General features: G+C 47.4%; 2 long non-coding RNA genes and 1 other non-coding gene across 7 annotated transcripts in view; all 3 read right to left on the bottom strand.

Annotated features, from left to right (window-relative positions):
* Window positions 1-19,472, bottom strand: part of LOC106782133 (uncharacterized) — a 215,642-nt gene that overhangs the window by 109,494 nt on the left and 86,676 nt on the right. For 4 of the 5 annotated variants that reach the window (XR_011438781.1, XR_011438788.1, XR_011438789.1 and 1 more), the window contains exons 7-8: window positions 15,192-15,326; window positions 13,289-13,390 (exon numbers count right to left, since the gene is read on the bottom strand). This is a non-coding gene — a long non-coding RNA (uncharacterized lncRNA). Of the gene's footprint in view, window positions 1-10,987; window positions 11,031-13,288; window positions 13,391-15,191; window positions 15,327-19,472 lie in introns of all 5 variants that reach the window. The other variant, XR_011438787.1, reaches the window with a different exon arrangement.
* On the bottom strand, window positions 2,753-9,176 carry LOC138924115 (uncharacterized). Its single transcript, XR_011438793.1, has 3 exons — window positions 4,383-9,176; window positions 3,639-3,742; window positions 2,753-3,026 (listed from the first exon to the last, which is right to left on the bottom strand). It is a non-coding gene; the product is annotated as an uncharacterized lncRNA (long non-coding RNA).
* Window positions 4,199-4,343, bottom strand: MIR9050 (microRNA mir-9050). The gene is given in 1 exon segment (NR_128070.1): window positions 4,199-4,343. It is a non-coding gene; the product is annotated as a microRNA mir-9050 (primary transcript).

The raw sequence follows: 19,472 nt of genomic DNA, 5'->3' as shown, positions 1-19,472 counted from the left end.
GTTCCATATCATGCTGTTCATCTATCTCCTATCAATTTTGGAGACTTGATTGGAAATTCTGAAGAGCTATCTGGTCTTCAGAGTTCCTTTCACTTCTCTGATCATTTGTAGAGTCCTTGGTGCTGGGAGAAAGTGAGCAAAACAACAGAGCAGCAGACCGGGGAAATCTCTTCCCCAGCTGTGCTTATCAGAGGCCTCTTCACTTCCCTAAACAGCACCAGATGGAGTTCCACTAGGATCTGAAAAAGTAAATAATGCATACCCAAGTTGGTGTTTTTCCTATCACCCAATGGACAAGAGGTTGTGAGTTAAAAATAAAGGATACTAAACAAGACTGCTTTCCCTAAGACTGACAGAGAAGCTGAGGGTGACCCAGCTGGGCAGAGGCGAAGCTCTTCAGTCAAGACTTATTCACACCGCAGCCCTATCTAAGACCCCAGAATAGAGTGGCCTCCATTGGCTACTGAAGTCTCCTTTTCAGAACACAACGTTTATAAACACGAGTTTCCAGAGCAAAAACATTTTCTAAATAGCCTAGGTTTTCTTGACACCCTGTGGTCAGAGACCCATGAGACTTAAGATTATTTTCGCAGTATACACACACCTGGTAGCTCAAGGATCTGCCTAGAAGGTAAGTTCTGTCAGCCCAGTGGGCTTATCCCAAAGCATAAGATGTTCAACTTTTAAACAAACAGACCCCTTATATATAAACCCTTCATTTAAAATCCAACAATTAGACCTTATAGAAAGAGAGCAATCACAGCCATCTCAAGGTACAGGTTGCCATTCCTTAGGGTCACCAATACCAGTCATATTCCTGGGAAAAGCTACTCCTTAAAGGAACTGATTCACTGGACTGGAGCCACGCTGCCTCCTGTGAGCGAGCTGGGAGGGATAACATCCCTGAGGGCCATCTTCTCTGACAACTGCAAAGCCGTAAAGAGACAATAAGGTCCCTCTTACCCTCACCCCTCCTAGCTTCTCCCCAGAAGAAGCACCAACATAAATTATGATTCAAGAAAACAATTTGATTAGGAATCCCAGACCTTCTGTTTAAAATGGCAAAGGCATACTCTTCCATTTTCCTACTAAATTCCCAAATAGGTAAAGTTGAACACGCAGACACACACAAACTATGACTGAAAGCAAGCTTTTGGTAAATTAAGTGGCATTTAGAAATTTCAGCCAACTTATAAGGTTAATTTAGTGAAAACAACCAAAGCTGCTGAATTTTTTAACCATATGAAATAAGGCTGCTTTACCTTCTTTAAAGAAAGTAGGAACACACTTTATCCCCCACCCACGGAGGGCTCCCCCATCAGACCTGGGATCCATCCAAACAGAACACTAGATGGCTGCCTCTCTACTGCACAACTGACGCCCTTGAAATGGCCACAGTGGCACTTTAACCCCATCACCGCTGTCCATCTTGCTACCTCCATCCGAGTACTGAAACTCCCAGTAAACAAGAGCCCGGGGTGGGTGAGTGGCTGGAGGATGTGACATGGAAATAGATTTCCCACCAGTATAATTCCATACAAACACCCAGGTAGCTACTGACGATGAAGACTAGCTCTTCATTCATCTAATCGGAGCAATAGAAATACAGGTCTGAGAGGTCCTCTTACAGCAGCATCAAAGAACCTGCCACAAACTAGGAAACGAGCTGGAAGCTACCTGACTTAACCTAATTTCAGCTACAGAAGTGATAGAAGAACATCTAGACACTGTTTTGAGGAGGAGGAAGCAGAGCCAGAGAAAGAAATGGCAAGTGCTGGGACTAAGTACATTTTTGGGAGGAGGGCACATAGACACACACACACAGACTCATGTGTGCACACACAAACACAAACATCAGGTGTATGTGAACACAGACTCATCTACATGTGTTTTGCGAGTTTAGTTCATAATGGTTCAGTTCACTTGAGCTTGCTCCTATCCTTATAACACTGCAGACCCCCAGGTTTGAGTTTTAAGTAGCAGATTCAAAATACACAATGAGATCACAATGATTGTGAAGTCAAAGAATCAAAACTTGAGTCACTTCCTTCTGTCATTTTCTCTGACCTCTCGGAATTATTTGTGTTTAAAATTTAAACAGTGAACACAGTGTGATTCTGTAAAGCATAGTGTTTTTTCCAAGGGCAAATATATACAAGTTCATGATGCAATATTTTACTGAAATTGATTATTCTCTTTAAAATTCAAATGTATACTCTTTAAATTGTTTTAAAACCAAAGAGTGAATCCAGAAAGGGATTCCTAAATTCCTTAATTATTCCAGGATTCCTGACAATAATTTTTCTGTGTAGAGAAGAAGGTGTCAAAATGGACCCACTTTGCGTAGCCAACCCACCAGTTGCACCTCTCTAGCTGTTGCACCCACCTCCTAGAACTTTCTTCCCCAGATAGCCCCATGGCATGGACCTGTGCATCTTTAGGCCTCTGCCCAAAAGCCACCTTATCCAAGAAGTCTCCCATGGCTATCATCCACATCCATCAGTTTCTGTCTTCCTAGCCAGATTCACTTGTCTTCATGTCACCAGCCACCTGTCAAGTTAAATATTGGCTGGTTCATTGCTCACTGTGTCTCCTCTTCCCCAGGAACTCCCTGCTCCCTGGGACAGCAAAGACTTCATTTGTTTTGTTCACATGCTGGTTTTCAGTACCCAGAACAATGCCTGGCCTGTCCCCAAGCAGGCACTGGATAATTATTCACCAAAAAAAATAATAATTAGGTGATTTCTGGATCTATTACTGCATGATTTACACTTTACTCGCTGACCTAGATTGCCACTTCTATTCGGTAAAATCACTTACTCAATACACTCAAAGACAAAAGCTTACATTTGTAATCTACAGGGTAACCAGGTTGGTGGTGGGAGGGAAAGAAAGTGGATGAATTTCAGGAAACAGCAAGGCCATTCACATCCGCTGAGAATGAATTTGGAGACGCTGCATTTTCTCCCCCGCTCTGCTGGATGGCTGAGGTGTCACCCAACCCTGCTTCGCCTTCTCCTTCACACCTTTAAAGAAAATCAAGAGCACTGACTAGTAAGCATGCACGGAACTCTAACAGATCTCAGGGTTCCAGCTATAAGAAGCATCACATGCCAAAAGGAAGATTGCCAGGCAGCTGAACACAATACGACAGGACATGAAACATCAGGGAACTTGTAGGGGATGAAGAGCAATGCCGCTCTGGGCTGGTGACACCCTCATCCCAGCCTTGGCACTATGGTGGCAATGAATGGGACACTGACTTCACTTTGCTCCGAACGGTGATGGGTCTATATTGCTCAAAGTTCTAAATGGAAACACCCGCTCCTCTAAAAGCAGATGAGGCAAAAATAAACCCATGTCTGGGCTTTCTATTCTTTGTCATAGATCTATTTGGCCACCGGCTTCAGACCGTTTAAATGATTTCAGATTTAAAATATGCTTTAAAATCTAATAGCGCAAGCTTTCGCTTGCTAATTTTACTTATTTTTCTTTTTTCCCTGGGTAAGTTTCACTTGTTCTTGCAAAATAAATTCTTATAAATAAATAGTAGAAATACCACTCCAAGTTCAAAAACTCCTATTGCGGTTTTGATTGGAACTGTATCAAATGCATCAACTCTTTTGGGGAGAACTGACCACTTGGCAACATGGGGTCTTCCTCCCGTGAGCGGTGGTGGGACCTTCCATTGACAGAAGTTCCTGCTGAGTCCGGAGCCTCCCAACAAACTGCTGACAGGTGACTGCTAGTGGGAAAGGAAAGATATGAAAAACAGGACATGGCCAACCCTCTTCCGTCCTGGCCGACTGTCCCTGCATGGGCTCCCCCACGAGCCCAAGCCGCTCTCAGTTGGCCTCCTAGCTTCCCCTCACCTCTGCACAAGGCAGACATAAGCTAATCCCTGAACCTCTTCATGATTGCTATTGCCAATCTAAGTCATCTCCACTAACTCTGAATCAATTTGGCTTCCTCATGATGTTAGGTATCTGCTCCACAAGACTCTTGACCTCTCTTGACCCAACTCCCCCTCTTGTTCAGAGCCATTTGCTTCTCTTGCTCCTTTCTACACTTTTCTATCCCAAATGCCTTCCTCCTTTTGCTTCCTCTTCACCTACACAAAGTCACTCTTAATAACTAACATTGACAATTTCAAAAGTCATAGGCTCACTTTGCTGGAGAAGGTACCGTCCATGGACCGCCTCAGAAGCACCTTTGAACATGAGGCCCAGGCTCAGCAGGGAAAGAGCCCCAACAGGCCATGGAAAACCTGAACCCCATGGAAGCATCTCCAAAGCCAGTCGCTTCTCCTTCTGACCTTCCCCTCCTAGATGAAACCGACCCTCCCTCTTCCCACCTTCCCTTTGAATGGGTCCCTCTCTCACCTGAAGGCCACCTGAGAGCCCCTTTGCTAGAATACTTGCTTCAGTGTTTCAGTCTTTTGAGATGAACATGTAGCTGAGAAAATGTCATCAGGATGTGACATTGCTACGTCCTGCTGTAGGCAACTTCTTCACCAACCGGCTCATACTTCTTTCTGGCTAAATTTTCTCAACATCACCAATACAACAAGACTCACATGGAGAACACCATTCAGAAGCTGTGGGCAATGGCTGAGTGGTCACCAAGGTTCTCAGTGACCCTATGACATAATCAGCAGAGTGGCACAGTCCATGAGTTTCAGACCAAATGGAGGAAATGTAGCTGTGGCTGATGCCCCACTGTCCAACTGTCCAGCCCAAGGAGATTGGCCTTCTCCCCAGAGGGCCGTTCCTGGATTCGTTCATTTTTAATACTTGTCTTGCTTCACTGTGCACATGAAATGAGTTGTTTTTGCAAACCCGCAGAAAGTTTTGATCCTGATCTGACGTACTCCTTTATAGCCAAGGGATTGCAGGACAGCCTGGCAGTGACTTCCTCGGCTGCCTCCCATCTTTGGAGTGTCCTTCAATTCATCAAACACCTGTTGATGATCTACTGGATGGAAGTCACATTTCTGAGCAGCCAGGGAAAATCCTATCTGCCTGTTTGCAGCATTTAATGGGAGCTTGTGAAGATTAACTATTGTTAACCACGCCCTTCCCCCAGGACAGGTCCTAGAAGCGTTTGTGTCTACAGAATACTGAAATATGTACCAACTGCTCTACCCTCAATTTTTCTCCAGCTCTTCAGCTTTACAAAAACCTAGAATCTCCTCCTCATCGTTTAAGACTCAGCTCAGCCATCCCCTGTCCAGAGAATCACCTTTGTCTACCTCCAACAACGTCATCTCCTTGCACGGCTATTCATGACTCTATGGTCATTTCTTCTCAACATGACCTTTAGCCACTGTCCCTCTCAGAGAGAGCTCCCCAAGTTACAGTCATGTTATACATGGGAACCAAATTTAATGAACAGAAAAAGTGAAAGAAAATTATCAGTGAGTTCTTTCCTCACAGACTTGTGGTCTTTACATCAGTCTGTGGTTAACAAAATTCGTTCATATCATTTCATCCTCACACCAGCCCTGTGTGGTCAGCTGGATAAGTAGAATTATCCTCATTTCACAAATGTAGAAACTGGTGCTCACAGAGATACCCAAGATCAGCTAATTGAGAAAGGAAATCCTTTTCTACCCAGAATGCTCTTATCACCTCCTAAACACCCCCACCCCTGCTTTTGGGTGGCCAATAGTTGGTTTCAGGTTACCTTATCAGAGAAGCTTTCCATGACCTAAAGTTAGGTAACATCCATCCTACTGTTCCCACTGGGTTTTTTCCCCCTTCATAGCATTAGTCATAATTTGTAATTATTTTCTAACTCATCTTTTTTGTCTGTCTCCCCAACAGAGTCACCAGCTCTGTTACTGCAGGTACCATCTCTATCTTGACGGCCATTGAAGTCCCAGCCCCCAGCACTGGTTGCACCACGTGGAAATACTCAAATTATTTCTGGTCTTCTGACTCCTAATTCTGTATCCCTTCTGCTCTAATAAGCATTCTTGGAAAAAAATTTCTCCAAACTGACCCTAATTATGTAACCCTAAAAGCGAATCTTATCGTCATTACTATTCACTCATGAACTTGGAATGCCTACTTTTTGAGCAGCATAGGGGGCCACATCAATAGGAGATGTGGTTTGTACCCACAAAGTCCAAGAATTTCACATAAATGGACAATGCCTTAGGAAATTGTGATGTTAACCAACATCGGTGGTGTGTCTGGCTGTTCTAAGATTCTGTTTAAAAATTCACGGACAACAACAACAACCCTATGAGGTGAGGAACTTAGGGCTGTAAGTGCAGCACTGACCCCCCATCCTTGGGAGAATCACTCCAAAATTGTCCCTTCAAAGTCATGGCATCCTCCTCTGGTGCCCATGCTGAGCCTCCTGCCTCCTCTTGAAAATCTATTTCTTTATGCCAACATATGTCTTGTCTTGGAGGGCAAAATGAAGCCACACCCCAAAGGGGGTCTGCAAGTGCTCTTTTTGCCCCATTTCCCCACCCCCTACTGCTCCCACCTCCTCATGCAGCCATGGCCTCAAGCCTGCACCTTGGCAGGACTGCCCTGCCTTCATGTGATGGGGCTTCACCCTGAGGGACTCCAGATAGATCTGTCTGGAATGGCCAGGCATAAGATGGCGATTGGACCCAGGGCTTTGAGGGGGACCAGCCTGCCCCAAGCTGTGGCTTGCTGGCCCAGGGAGTGGTGGAGGGGATCTGACAGGCTGCCTCTATCTGCTGAGGTCATCTTTACCTGGGGCCCGCATTGACCCTTCCCAGCTTCTCTCAGCCTGCCTCTCCACAGCCCCTTTTCTCTGCACCCCACAGATGCTCTGAGCAGCTCTAAAAAGGCTGGGGAAGGCAGAGGCGCTGGATGGGCTTCAGAGATTTTCTCAGAGCCCACATAAATATGGAATAACAGTCCTGCATTCCCAGCCTGTTCCCTTCGGGGACCTCACTGGTTTCCCTTATTCCATCCTCTCTGCCCCTCTGACTTTTCTCTTACCTTTATAGTGACAAACTCCTCTGCTTCTTGCTTCTCTAAGAAACATGGCTAAGCCAGGAAAAAAAGAGCTTCTGCCTATCTCACAACCCAACAGGACGTGGAAGCTGGCACTTCTTGGATGCCAGTGGTCAGAGCTGGTCTTGCTCTCCCCTCTGACTACCCTCCCTAAATCAGGCTTCTCAATGCCCACAACCACTCTGAAGAGCCTCCTCATCTCCTGCCCCCTGTCTTCCTTGTTCCCGTTCTTCATAACATCCCTGGCTTATAGCCCATGGACACGTAGACAGAGAAAATGCTGCCATCCAGTCTTGAATTTCCAAAAGTTTCTTCATGCCTGCCCCACAACTCTGGGATATGCCTCTCCCTGCCACCAAATCTAATGGAATTTGCCAGAGCATTCCTTGGTCTCCTGCTCAGACTATGAGAACACCGTCATGCCTTTCCCAGATGACAGTGGTTTCCTACCCATCTCCCTACATTTCACCTTCAAGATGAAGGAGATGTGTCTGTGACAAAATCATCTCCCCAGGCGAATGGCTGGGGAGAGAAGCAAACATACTCTTTCAAGCCTGTAGTGACAGTACAATTTCCTGGCATTCCTGCTATATCTCTGGCCATTCCTCCTCAGCCTCCTTTGAGAAATCCTCCTCCATTCCCCTAAGCACCCTCGCTTTTCCAGTCTTTCTCCTAGGCAAGCTCCCTCATGCCCATGGAGTAATTACATATAAGCAGATAATCCACCAACCTCTGTCTACAGGTCAGGTCTCTCCCATGAGCTCCATCCTTGAATACCTCCTCCTTTCAAAGGCACCTCATCTCAACATGTCCCAAACCTAACTTAGAATTGTGTCCCTCTGATGAGCCCTCCTCCAGTGTTTTCTTTCACAGTAAACCATCCCTGTGCTTCAGCCCACGTGCAATCCATTCCATGGCCTGTCAATGTCTTCCACCCGGGTTACATTTCCAACCATTTCTCCCCAAGCCCCTCCGATCGTCGCTGCCAGCATTGCCCAAGGGGATCCTGACTCATCTCTACTCCTGCCTTCTTCTAACTTGTGTTTCCCACAGCAGCTAGAGTCTTCTTTTTTAAAAAACCCAAATGTGATTATTTCTTTCCTTGTCTTAAAAGACTTCAATGGCTCCCCAAGCCTTCGAGGCTAAAAGCTTAAATTGTAAACTTGGTCTGCAAGTTCTCATAACATCTTGGCTTCCCTTCCCAGCCTCAGCTTACACCCTTAACCCCTACACCTCCTTCCAGCCAGGGGCCCCTCACAACCTGCTCCCTTCACACAAGGGGGTCCATTAGACCAGGAGCTCTCTGAAGCTGAAGTCTGTTTCTGTTTGTCTGACATTTTTTGTACCCCTTGTACCTATCTAATGCCTGGCATATAGGGTGTTCAACAGATATGAAATGAATGAATGGAAGAATGAATGAATGAGGAAAGAATGAACTGTGCCTTGTTCCAGAAGTAGCAAGAGTGAGGCCCAAAGCCAGCTCTGATTGAATGGGTGTCTCCTTGGTACAAAACATCAGGGCTTTATTAAGGATACAATCAAGTAAGAGAGGGATCCCTAAATTTCCCAGCTGAGACAGAAGCCCAGAGGAGAGTTGGCTATGCCTGAGGCCTTTGTGGGGGTAGGGAAGGCACAAGTTCCTATTTCTTAGATCTAAATGCAGTGACACCAGGGGAAGCCACTATAAGCGACACCTTTTCACTATCTCTTTGAGCCACCGGCATGGGCTGCCCTCTTCCTCCAAGGCCTGGCCCAGCCCTGAGGGTGGAGAAGCAGAAGTCGCTGCAATCTTGAGGGAAGAAAGCTTTGGGGCAGTTTCAACCAGGGGCAGTTACTGCCTAGAGTCACAGTTGCCTTGGGGCCTGGGCCAAGTGAAAAGGCAAGAAGTCCTTTGGACCCCAACTTTCCTCAGCTGGGTCTGCCAATGTACCCACAAGAGGATTCTTCGCAGGCAGGGAGAGTCCAGTGAGGTGGTGAAACCATAGCAGAGGAGTCAGGCAGGCGGCCATGACTGCCTTGAAAATTTGAGTAAGAGTTCAATTAAAGAATTGAATCACGATGCGTTGCTGTATAGTTACTGTATACTGAAGGCTGAGCCTACTCAGAAGGTGAAAGCCTGGACCCTGTGCTCGAGGCTTGTCATCCACCCAGCTACAGAACCAGGGTGCCAACCCCTGAGAATTTTAAGGAGAGAACATTCTGATGGCAGTTGAAAGTAACGGTTGAAGCAAAGCCCCAGAGCAGGGCAGAATTCACAGTCCAGGGAAGAATACAGACACCCCAAAAAGGAGCTCAGAGATGGAGGGACTCTTTAGGCCCTACAGCCAGGGCTGGAAAGGTTGCCAGAGACAGAGGAGAGCAGGGATGCAGGCATAGGGGCCTTCAAGGATATGAAAGAAGAGCTGAGGGTCCAGGACACCCAAGAGGGTGAGGACCCAAAGGGGCCAATGAGCCAGAAGGCAAAGCGACCACTCCGTGGCTCTGCTGGGGGTCTGCCCTGGAAAAAGGAAGCCCAACTTCTTCCCCAGCCGCTGAGCTGACAGACTCTTTGCTCATTGGGTGGGAGTCACGGCTGCCTCTGTCTCCAGAGCTGAGCTAGTGCTTGCAAAGGGTTTTCACTGGGAATCAGGACAACATCAAGTCCCGATGCTTTCCCTCTATAGGCACAAACTGGTAACAAGTTTCAAACACTAAACTCACTCATTTATTGATTCATTCAACAAATACTTATTGAGCATCTCTTGCATGCTGGACATTAGGAACATAATCGTGAGCAGAAGGATAGCTCCTGCCTGATGAAGATCACAAGTAACTCTATGAAACTTCTCTGAGATAGAGGTTTTAGAGGATCAGTACATGGCACTGTGAGAGCATAAAGCCCTGATCTAGGAGAGGGGCTTCTCTAAGAACCATGGAGCCGAAATCTGAAAGATGAGCAAGAATCACCTAGTTGAAATGGGTAGGAGGAGAGTGAGGGCAATTGTGTTCTAGGTAGAAGGAACTGCAGGAGTAATGCCTAAGTGCAGAGAAGAAATGTGGCATACTTAAGATGCCAACAGTAGAGAGAGTGGCCTGGGAGAAATAAAGCTGGAGAGGCAGGCATGGACTAAACCACGCATGCTCTTGGAGGTCGTGTCAAATGGTTTTTTTTAGAGTTCATTGAATATGAACTCCAGTTCAACTGAACATTGTTCTGGTGATGCTGAAGGTAAAAGCACAGGCAGCCAACGGCAAGACCATAGCAGGAGCCAAATAGACAATGTCTGATATGCACATCATAGGAAAAGATGAGCGATATCTATTCACAGGCAATACCAAGCCCCGAGGGGGTCATGTGCCATGACCCATCAATATTAAGAAATCCCCATTCTTTCCCTCAGCATCAACTATGGAGAAGAAAAGACCAAGCATCTCAGGCATGGAATCTTACCAAACGCTAAATCATGGTTTCACCAATGACAGAGGGACCTTGGCACAGTTTGGTTGCGTATATGTGCGTAGTTCTCCAAATCAAATCTGCATAGTGAGGTAGAAGAGATGGATTGCTGTCTCATTTCCCAAATAGTGACCAAAGGCTCAGAACAGTTAAACGGCTTATCACAAGTCACAAAGGAAGAAAAAGATAAGAATGGAGACTAGAAACTATCTTCCAGCTCAGCTCGCAACATGCTTTTTCTCAGTAACATAGGCCCAACAATGCTTGGGATTGATATTTGAGAAGAAAGTCAAATAAGATAAATTTACAAGAAAAAAATTGTATTTCTATACGTTTATGAAATAGTTGGATAATATATTGACCGAATTCCACTCTAAGATCACAACTAAGGATATTAAATACTAGATAAGTTACTCATCCCCGAACTAAAAGAGATTTTCTTAAAGCAAAGAAAGTCTCAAAACCATAAAAAGAAAAAACAAAAGGAGCAGGAACAACTGGAGAGAGAAAAAGTAAATGGTTTGGATATGTGGTACTAATTAATACTCACACTTGTCCATTCTAGAACTTGAAAAATTCGTGGTGAAATTCATCTGGAAGACAAAGTTGTCACATCCATCAGAGAACAGATGCCCTGCCCACTCCCGATTACAATAGGACAACCACCATTAAAGCCATATTTAAATGGGTTAAAGAGGGAGGGAAGGGGGTTACCAACAGTTTGGAAAAGAGAATCAGGAATGCAAACATGGCAGCTTGTGAATGAGAACACAAGTGCCAGATAGAGCCCTTGACTCCTGCCCCTGAGTCCTGCTGCTTGCTGCTACCTATCAGTTGGGTCTGACTTCCCAAAAATAGTTCAACCCTGTCCCTTGCCAGAGTTTCTCAGGATAAGCTCTCCAGTGGCTCCCGTATCCGGGCCCCACACAGCCCAAGGTTATGCACATCACTGAGATTCTGACAGCATTACTTCATCCACCCCTAAATCCAACCAGTTGCACCTCTCTCCTCTTCCTCCAAACACCCAGCTCACTTCCTCCTACACATACGAGAAGATGCAATACCTCAAGGAAACAGAGACTCCACGTACAATGTGTCCTTGCACAGCTAAACTCTGAGGTCCCCTAAGCACCCAGGGCATAGCCTTTCCCAACCCAGGCTCTGTGCAAGGGTTCATGACGGGCTCTCAGTCCTCAAAAGTGGGAACAAGAGAAACAGGATAGAGCCTGAAACGGCTTAGCTGTTCCACAAGGAGACAGAGACGCTCTGTTCCTTTGTCCCATCTCCTTCCCAAACTGGGATTGGCCCCACTCTGTGTTACTCCAAAATGAGCTGGACTCGGCTGTGATGCTCAAGGAAGGTGCATATCCCCCAGGCTCCTTTTAAGGAATATAGAGTCTGAGCTGATCCGAGAGGCCCTCTCCACCCACCACGTCCCCCTGGGGAGGCTGTAAGAAGTCTGGCTGCTCTGCTGCCTAGGGAGTTTCTGCTCCCGGCAACGTCTCACAGAGGCCAGGCTGGGTGCAGGGCGGGACTCGGCCCCCATCTCTCTCCATGACTGTTTTCCCTGAACCTCCCCACCCTCCTCATCTCTCTTCCCATCATTTACAAGAGTATGGGGTAAACAGTGGCTGCCACCCAGCGGCACTGGTGGGAGGGGAATGGGCAGGGAGAAGTGAGTGCAAGTGGAGAAAAGGAAGGGTAGATCCCACTCCTGGGGGTGCAGACAGGCACTGCAGCCCACGCAGGCCTGGGCACCAGACTTTGCCCACCTTTCCTTGCTGGGCAGAGGACCCCATCTTTCAAATCTCAATCCATTTTCTCTACCCAAAAAACCCTTTTCATAACAGAGAACATCCCTGACCCTGAGAATCCAGCAGAGGGTGAGTTGTTACCCACACCCAAAATGGCTGGATTTTTCTCTCTCCCAGCATGCTCACTGCTCCTTTGAGCCTTCTTCCCTCAACCAAGGACTGCTTAGAAATCTTCCTATGCAGCTGCATGTTCCATTCCTCACTCCTTTGGCTAAATCTCTCCCCTTCCTTCTCCTCCCCTCCCTTTTCTCTCCTCCCCTCTCCTCTGCTTTCTTCTTTCTTGAGATGCTGTGAAGTAAAAAGGATGATACTGACCCTGCTCCTCACTGATATACTCTTATTTTCCTTGACATACATGCACACCCCACCCAGACCACACTGCCCTAAGAAATACTCAGTGTTGGGCAGGGGACCACTCCTGAGGGCATTATGACAGTTCCCGCCGTGGCTAGAGCCCTGGACCAACCATTCCCTCTAGAACGCTGCAGGCTCTTGCCCTTGATATTCCTCTCTTCTCAATCTTCTTTAAAAACCCATTTATGTGTCTGCAACCCAGGACACAATGAAAATTTTAGTAATCAGATGGAGTCCCTCATATAATTTCTCTTACATATCTAAATTTCACATTCTTCTATACGTCAAGTTGAAATAAATCCCCTAGGCACTCCAGAAGAATCTCTTTAATTCCTCACACTGTCATCCACAAATATTGACTAAGCATCATGCCCAGTTGTGAGAATTCACAGAAGGGCCTCTCCGAGAGCTCAAATTGCTCTTCACATCAGTAGAGAAACTCTGGAATTACTAAGGAGCAAAGTTGGGGGCTGTATTCACCTTTTAAGTCCATCATCAGTAGTTAAAAACCTTAACTGGGCTCAGTTCAGCACATCAAGTGCTTGTATTCCAAACATGCACTCTGGACTAAGTACCATTTTATATTTTGAAAAGTATGAGGCCTTTAACATCGGAGTGAGTGTGTGTATATGTACGTGTGAGGACAGAGTCATAATTGCAAAATTAAATATATACTACTTTACCTGCCATCTAGAAATGTTCCAGCAGGGGGAGGGTGTAGACAGGGCTCTCCTCGACTTGTTTCAGAGTCCTCTTCTCATGGTCTATTAGTGCTCCATTTTTACCTTAAGGATGATGGGAATAAAGAGGAACTGTTCAGTCCTTTGATATTTCAGGCCGGTGAACAAAGGCCCAGCCATGTCTCACAGAGCTGATCAACTGGCAACTAATCAATGTCAACATCAGGGCTCCTTCTGGGAAGGCAGAGGGCCCTCTCTCCCCAGGAAGCCAGCCCTCCCTCTTCCTGGCTGGTCCTGGCTCTCTGGTCACCCAACTCTGGGATGGCCTCCAGGTCCAGGGAACCCTGTGACCCAGGCCATTGATGGAGATGCTTTTGGCATAAAGGTGTAGTAGAAATAGAACAGAGGGAGGTGGAGTCAGAATGAAGAGTCCTGGAAGAAGGTACTCTTTTGGATGAGTCCCAACTCCCCAAGGCTGATGCACCCCACTCCCTACACCTCTGTTCGTGACCTGCTCTTTCCAAGGCAAAATGTCATGGAAGTGGGACCTTAAGTGTCTTGTCCTATGAACTTGACTTTGAGGATGAGTGTAGGTCCTCTTATCAACCTTGGGCCTCTGTGGTCTGACGCTGGGTGTCTCACCCCATCATAAAACACTCAGTAGCCAGAGCCTTCCTCCTGCCCACTTGGGTGAAAGGTTCTGTAGAAGTTCTTCCAAGCAAATGGTAAGGAGTCCTCAAAGCGAGCAGCAGAAGCTGCTGCTGGTTATGAGCAGATAAGATAATCAGCGCTCAGCTCAAGGCCTCCCATGCTGAGGCCTGGGGGAGGAGGTCCAGCTTTCAGATTCTGGGTCCTCTCGAGTCAGACACCTGCAGCAGCCTTTCTAGAAGAGAACTCACGCAGCTTTCTCCCAAGCGCACTGCCATACGCATCTCTCAGGATTGTTTCTATATCCAGATGAGCCAAAGGAAGGAATCAGCTCAACCCCTAATGGCCTGATAACACTAACTCAGAGATCCTGTGCCTCCTCATCTTCTTCTGAACAAGGAAGGTGATGAAACCTTAGGTGTACACAAAAGAGTTTGAAAAAGAAGGAACTCTCCAGCCTGGATCTTCCTTTGCACAATATGTAGGGCTTAGCATGCAAAATACTCCAAGGTGTGTTGGAAATTTTATTTTTGCCATAGTATCTAAGAAAAAAAAATGAAAATCACCAACTCTGGGTCCCCTTTCCTCTAATGTAGAGGGCTTGGGATCTTGATGATCTCTGGGTTCCCCTACAACCCAGCACCCAGACTCTGAGAACACTTCCCTGTGGGGCCTCAGCCTGGCCTCCCTCCCTCCACTTGGGGATTCTCAGAGCCGCCACTGCAGCACAGCGCACCAGCACCACACCCCACGGTCAGGGCCAAATGCTGCTCTTCACTTTAAAACTTTATATTTAAAAATGTACGTGGTCTGAAGCAAGAAACTGGAGTTTCAAGCCTAAAACTTATGGAATTTTCAAAGCATTTTCATTCCACCAACATTTATTGAGGACTCATTATGGGCCAGGTACGGGGATGGGAAGTGGGTCTGACCCTGCCCCCAAGGAGTTCACAGTCTAATCGTGAAGAGGCAGGAACAGGAAGATCTAAGGAAAATCTATCCACCTCATAGGGACCAACCCAAGCCAGGGAGCAGCCTCCCCATCTCCGAATTAGCAGGTGATGGAGAGAAGCTGGGATCCCAAAGGGGAGGTTTTGGGAATGACCATTCCTTTCATAAATCTCTCTGATATTTGCTATGAGCTACATAAACGTATATACTGAAGTCTTAAGGTTTTGTTGATTAGAATATTTTCAGTAAAGAAAAAGAGAATTTAGATTTAATAGTGAAAGATATTTGAATAGCTTGATTCAATTACCTTTTGCTTTTCCCGGAGTACAAACAGTGCCCAAGCAGCAACTGTCTCTTTGCACCAAGGATAGGAACAAAAAAGTTGGAGGAGGAGCAGCCGTAGTGTTGGAAGCAGGTCCCTCAGCAGTGTTACGAATGAACCCTGTTGGAAGAGGGGCAAGACTGTGTATGCAGAAACTTACAAGAAATTGATTCCCCTGCTCTGACAACAGGGCTGAGGAAGTAAGTTCCTATGAAATGAGGGAAAAGTTGGCATCTTAAAAAGGCAAAGGCTTTCCTTGCTTCTTTTGGATTAAAACCTTAAGATGCCAGTTACAAATGATTCTGGTACGTAGTGACAGCTTCTGCCCCAGGTTCAAGGATGCCTATCACGACAGAGATCACAGATCTTAAGAGTTATAAATGTTTTGGGGTTTTTTTTTTTATTATTTTTGTTCAAATCCATGCAAAGAAATTGTCAGTCAGACTTGATATGTTCCAGAATCCTGCAGATAGAACCAGAAAGTTCGAAGACCTGGCCCGCCTCCTACCCCCGCCCGCCACGCTGCACGTCTTCTGCTGCCTCACGGTCTCCACCTTTGCACTTTCAGCTCAGGGTTTGCCTCTGATCTGCTCCATCAAAGCCTCCAAGAAGGTTTAGGGTTCTGCCCTCCTCACCACGACAGAGACGTTTGTTGTCAACCCTTCCTGGGATATTTTCCGCGCAGAACTTTTTCCCAATTTCCTGTCCTGGCTGCGCTGTCAATCTTTTTCCAGGGTCTTCCTCCCTCTACCCTCTTCTTTCCTCCAATTTCCTGACAACCAGAGGCCAGCATGCTGCTGCCTCTTGTGCCAACTCGGCCCCTCATCTCTGCCCCTCCCACAGCCTGAGTTCCAAGAGCCTTTCTCCTCTCCTCTCCCACACGTAGCCATCAGTCACAAGAAGGCTGCCACCTGGGAGGCCTCTGGTGGTGCCCCTGAGCACAGGGCAGAGCCTCAAGAGTTGGTCTTACGAAAAATGTAAGGCGCCTTCTTCTGGAAGCCATCTCTCTCCCCACCTTGATTTCCAAATGATACAAAACATCCCCCACAGGTCCTAATTTGCCCACCCTCCTGGCTCTGCAACCAGTGCCTGTTCTGACTGCCCTCTCTGTCTGGCCAAGCCCCCCAAGCCAGGCCTACCCCTGCTAAGCTGCGCAAACTTGGGAAAAGCACCTCTCTGGCCATCCAAGTGGAAGACCTCCTGACAGCCCAAACCCATGGGAGTCTTACGCATGCGCCTCCTTTTTCTAGAATGAAGGGGAAAAAGACGGCCCCATCTGAGACACTATTGCCTTCTCTTGGCAACATGTAATGGTCAGGCTGGGTAACCATCAGCTGATAATAGTTCCCTGATGGAACTGGGTCTCAATAGGCAAAAATGCTCTCCCACGGGGAGGACCCAGCAGCCACCAGTCAAAAGCCGCCACTGAGGACCTACAAATGCCTGAGGATCCGGGATGAATAACATGCCCCCACCCAGGGGCATACAGAGAATTCAGTGTGCTAGGATAAATGACAAAGCAGGGAAAACACGGGGCCTTGGGGAGGGTTTAATGCAGTAATAGAAAAAGAAACCAGAAAAACAGCTTGCAAAGAAGGCTTCCTTTTAGGCAGAAAGGAGACTATCACAGAACAGAGAATAGAAACCATAAGAGCAGTCTCATCCTCTCCATCTCTCTCCCTCTGGGCTTGCAGGTCTTCTCCGAGGCCCCCTTTGCCTGCAACTTCAGCTGCCTTCTGTGCAGAGGATCTGCCTTCTTTCACGGCTGCTGCTTTCCATGTGGGCAGCCTTGGGGAGGTCCGGGTGCAATCTCTGCCCTCGCAGACCGCAGCGCATGGCAACCTCTAACCACGCTCTCTGTATTTCTCAAGTCCAATTCTCCAGGGAGAGGCTCTGAGCACCTGTGGCCACCTGACAGATTCCGTACCCCCTTGGGATCCAATGCCCACCACAGCCCAATCTGTTGAGGACAGGAGAACAGGATCATCACCTGGTAGGAATGTGGACCAAATGGTGAAACCACGAAGGGAGTTTGGAGACAAGAGTTCACAATTGACGTGACGGAGGCAGAAGTATCATGTAAATTGCCGAGTGCCCTGTGCACATAAGGGCTGAGCAGAGCAGCATGGCAGAAGTCACAGGCAGGGCCTCAAAAAGGGAGGACCCAACAGGATGAACTACCATTGGAAAATCAAGAGCCTGAGGACAAGGAAAAGGCCTCAAAGACTTGGCCCAGAGACAGTCTCGGTGTCCCTGATTGTTGCAGGCAGAGGCATCAAAGGGAAAGAGAAACAGAGTGGCCAGCCACCTGGCAGAAACCGCATGAAGACAGGAAGGAAGGGATGAGTTGAGAGGACGAGTGAGAACTTTCTCGAGAAAGAGGGACTAGGAGTGAAGATGGGAGGTGTAGCAGGCCAGGCCCTCTGGTGCTCCCTCTGTCCGAGAGGGCAAAGTGTCTGCGGGTGAGAGACAAGTTTTAGATTTGAACCTCAGTTCTGAAACTGACTAACTACACAGCTCCACTCTGTGCCTCAGTTTCCTCTTCTGTAAAGCAAATGTGGTCCACCTTTCACAGGGGTGGTATAAGGATTATATATGTCCCTTGCTTGGCCTACACTGAGTTCATGATAAGGGCTCAATAAATGGGGTCTGTTAATAGTCCAGAAGCTTCCCCTATGTGAGGAGAAGCGATTTCCTTCTCTGAGTACACATCACCCGCGCTGATCTTTTCTCAGACCTTTTCTCAGACCAAACTCTGCCTCCGGTTTTAGTTAGTTAGGTGTTCTCCCAGCTTCCAGTCTAGCTGGACGGGGCAGAAGGGCCCCATCCCGTCAGCCATCCCACGTACAGCCAGTGGTACAGGGTCAACACACAGCATATGCTTAGCGCCCCTAGTCACTGGCCCAGCCATAAAAAGTAATCTGGATGGGGATGGAGGGAGCTGCCTTCTGAGCCCCAGCTTTGCCCAGTCACTGGCCATGTGCCTGATCCAAGCAAGGGACACCATGTTCGTGGGCCTCAATGTCCTTGTCTGTAAAATGGGAGGCTTGGTCTTCAAGTCCTCCAGAGACCTCTCTTGGAAAAGAAGTTGAATTTTTTTTTTAAGAAAAAACAGACTCATTTTCTTCTGCATTCACTAAACTGAGAAGTGTGGGAAAGGTATGCCCACAGAAATAGCCATTTCAAAGGTGTCATTAGGTTGCCAGAAGTGGTAAATTTGACCCCAAGCAGCTCCCTCAGAGCTGAGAGTAGCTCTACAGTTAAAAAAAAGAAAAAACCTATCCTCCTGAAGCAGGACTTGGGACCCTAGATCCAGACGGGGAAACGGCAGAAGTGAAACTGCCTCTTTCTTTCTCTCCACTCTCCACTCCTGACTTTCTTGGTGAGCCAAACCACAGCACCCCGGCCTCACCCATCAGGCAAACCTCTGCACGGGAAGGAACACTTCAATTCCCATACAGCCCAGGCCAATGCTGAAAATTGCATTTGCAAATTTCATCTCGACTAACTGCTATGCCCCCTCGTTGAAGAGGCCTCGCCCGGACGGCGAATGTTTGCTCTCCTTGCCTCCCCTTTTCCGGCCACGTTCTGGTCCACCATGCAGGTCCTGGTGTTCTGGCCACACGGGCTGGCATGTCTGCTGCCCCTGCTAGACTGTGAGCTTCTTGAGGGCAGGGACAGTGTCTTCCTCTCTCCCTCCAGCGAGGATGCACATTTTCAGACAGCTGACCTATAGATTTGCTATAGACTAGCAAATATTTGAAAGATATTTTGATTTGGTAATTGGCTTTGGGAAATGGTAGACAGTTGTTCCACTTGTGGAACTAAAGGACGCAGACAGAAGAGAAGATCTGAGGAGTGCATGCCATGAGTTAATTTGGGGGTGCTGAGTTTGTCCAACCAGGTGAAAGCACCTGGAGATACAGGGCTTGAACTCACGCAAGCAGGAAGGAACACGTTGGGGGGAACTGACGTAATTCAAAGAGCACCATGGGCATGTGTGAGATGAGCCTAGGAGAGAAGGGTGGCTAGGGCACGGAGGCAGTCATTCTGGAGAAGTCCATCTCTTAGAGGACAAGGATGTTGGCTTAGAAGAGCAGAGCAGGACAGGGAGAACAAGAAGGACCACAGAAGAAGAGAGAGGAGGGAGTTCCAAGAAAGAAAGGTTGGAAATTGAGTCAAGGCCTTTAACAGAGTGGCTTTGAGAGATGTCGTGGGCAAAGGCGGGACAGAAGCAAATAAGCGAGAGGTGCTAGTGGTACAGTT

This window comes from Equus caballus, chromosome 1 (genome assembly GCF_041296265.1).
Source record: "Equus caballus isolate H_3958 breed thoroughbred chromosome 1, TB-T2T, whole genome shotgun sequence".
In the NCBI taxonomy this organism is placed as follows: Eukaryota; Metazoa; Chordata; class Mammalia; order Perissodactyla; family Equidae; genus Equus; species Equus caballus.
Note: the sequence above shows the minus strand (reverse complement) of the source record. Positions and strands in the feature narration are given on the sequence as shown.